This window comes from Cynoglossus semilaevis, chromosome 16 (assembly GCF_000523025.1).
Source record: "Cynoglossus semilaevis isolate Cse_v1.0 chromosome 16, Cse_v1.0, whole genome shotgun sequence".
Classification (NCBI taxonomy): Eukaryota; Metazoa; Chordata; class Actinopteri; order Pleuronectiformes; family Cynoglossidae; genus Cynoglossus; species Cynoglossus semilaevis.
The window spans coordinates 3,163,811-3,166,555 of NC_024322.1; the positions used below are offsets into that span (position 1 = coordinate 3,163,811).

Below are 2,745 nucleotides of genomic sequence, written 5' to 3' on the forward strand. Positions count from 1 at the left end.
TGACCAGAGAATATAGATGGATGTAGTGATGGAGGGTGTACAGAAGGCAGGAGATGAGTGGGTGAGGCTGAGGCAGATGGTCAGCTCTGGTCACCAGTAAAGGTTGAAGAAGTTTGAAGAAGTCTTCTATCCTATTGAAAGTCTAAATGAGTTAAGATGTATTAGGGAGCGTCTCAACATTCAAAGAAGGTTGTTCCTGCACAGGAACCATGGACAAGCAGTGAATGTTATCCTGCACACACCAAAAATGAAGATTTGGCCACTTGTGCACAGAACCAGACAGTTCAGACACATGTGCAGGGTTGGCCCTGGTGCCAAGTGAAGAGAAGTAAAGAATAGAGTGATATATTTATAAAGTAAATAAATAAAAGTGCCGATAGTAGAAACTTTGATAGTAACTCATATGAACTATCTTTTCAGTCATTACTGTTTTCTACAAAGGAATCGAGACGAGTCACATAAGGAGAGATGGGTTCACCTACCAAAGCAGGAGTTGATGAAGCCGTACCAGCTGCAGCCGCTGCGCCCCAGCAGCCACTTCCCGCGGATACTCGAGGCGAAGCTGAGCGTGGTTCCGAACAGACACACCAGCATGTCACTGACGCTGATGTTCAGCAGCAGCATGTTCACAGGCGTCCGCAGCTTTTTGAACTTGCAGAAGAGGAGCAGCACGACGAAGTTGTTGAGGAAGCCGAAAGTCATGATGAAGCCCAGCACCACGGACAGCACCACGAAGCCCGCGGGAGAGAGTTTGGCGGTGCCCGGCGGCGCGTCCAGGACCTCCTGATCATCGCTCAGGTTCAAGCTGTAGTTCAGATCATACTCACCGGAAAACATACTGTAATCCATTCGCCTGAGCTCGTTCGGTGGCTTCACTTTTGACTCAGCTGTGGAGGAAGAGGCGGTGAAGTTCAGGGACGGCAGTTTTCTGGCCAAGTCTTTCTCCAAGCCGTGTCTCCTTTGGCACGCGCGTTCTGCAGCGCAGTTGTTGGGTTCGAAACGGCGCACATCCCTCCAGAGCTAACGAGCTGGAAGCTTTCCTTTAAAGTGGAACTTAAGTACAAGTAAACGCACGGATCGCAAGGTGTCACCATTTAGAAAAGGGCATCACAGAACTCAGAGCAGCGCACCAGAGCATGATAATAGAGCTTTTATGGTGTTTTTGTTTTTCTTGATGTAAATCATTTCGTCACGGTTTTAATTGGTGCTGAGCTCGTGTGTGTAGTCTCCGAGTTTCTACTTTCTAGAAGACATTGTACTTTATGGAGGACACGCGGTCCGCGCTGCTTTAACGAACACACGTCGGTGTTCCAGCTTCTTATAAAGAAGCAAACCGTTACGTCACAGGGTGCGCGCAAGTGTGTGTGTGTGTGTGCGGTTCTGTGTGTTATAGAGAAGAGAGAGCGAGAGAGAGAAAATAACGTCTTAGTGTCCGTGTGTGATTTTATGGGGCTTAGTCCAGATAACGTCTTAGTGTCCATGTGTGTGATTTTATGGGGCTTAGTCCAGGATGAGATCGTTTTACTGTGTCTATCTAATTTTTTTTTTTTGAGTAAGTCTTGGCATTCACCCTTGACCTCAGGCATATCACCTGTCATTCACTGAATATTATATCTTTCGGATCCTTGTCTTAAGTTCGTCCTCTGGGATCCATATTTTAAGTCACAAAACTTTGCGACCCAAGTCAGTAGACATTATTCATAAACTCCTGGAAAACATGATGCGAGACGACCCAAAAAAACATCTCCTGTGACCCACCTGAGGGTCGCGACCTTCCCCTTTCAATCCTGATACAGGTCTGAATGAAAGGCTTCTTCCATGTAAATATGTAATACATTGTTGACTGAAAAAAACAGATAAACTGACTGTATACGTGACATATGGTTCATTATAGGTGGTATCATCTGAATTTTTTTATTTTTTTATTTTTTTGTTTTTGCAGGTGTCGGCGTTGAACATTTTTAACAACAGATTGTGTTGTGTTCTCGTTGCTGTTTCTGGGGTTTCACAGCAATAAAGTCAGTTATCTTACATCCTAAAGAAAATCCCTGTTCACAAAAGGAGTCTGTACGATAGCACGGGACAACAAACAGGCAGCAGGAGTGCACTTTCTTCCTGAATCGGCCCCAGATAAGTGATTGATTTGCTTTGTTGTTGGTTGCTGGAGCTCAGAGATGATGTTTTGTGTAGTCACCTTTAGAGACTGGACAAAGCTCAGACTCACGGTACAACCCACTGAATGAGTCTTTTCATTTAAGGAAGCACAAAACATTATGTGGCCTGTTGTTTCTTTTGTTGTTTTTAAAGGATATGCAGCAACAAAATATCAACACTTATAATAGCTACAACTTGAATTTCCAGTTTATATAGTGACACAATATAGAAATGCTTTATAATCCTGGCGTGAACTGGTCTTCCAGTGCGTCATTGTCTGCTCAATAATTATGCCCCTATTTCTTTTGTTGAATATATTCTTTTCCTGACAGTGTACTGATTACGGCATTACAGTTTGATGACCTTTATGATATACGTGCCACAAGAACATCTGTCATGTGGTGAGGAAAAAAGGCTGTTATCACCATGTGGTTTTCACAGTTAGCGTTTATAAATATTTTAAGGCCAGTTAGCAATAGAAAAGTTGTCTCAGATTAGGATTAATTACATAATGCATTGTTAGGAGTAGACTTCATTATCTCAAGTCACTCACTCATACCCTGAGACACACTCCAGTACAGAAGGCAGCAG

At 43.6% G+C, this 2,745-nt stretch overlaps 1 pseudogene; it reads right to left on the bottom strand.

Annotated features, from left to right (window-relative positions):
• Nucleotides 1–452: 452 nt before the first annotated feature.
• On the bottom strand, nucleotides 453–1,408 carry LOC112488338 (opsin-3 pseudogene; annotated as a pseudogene).
• Nucleotides 1,409–2,745: the final 1,337 nt, after the last annotated feature.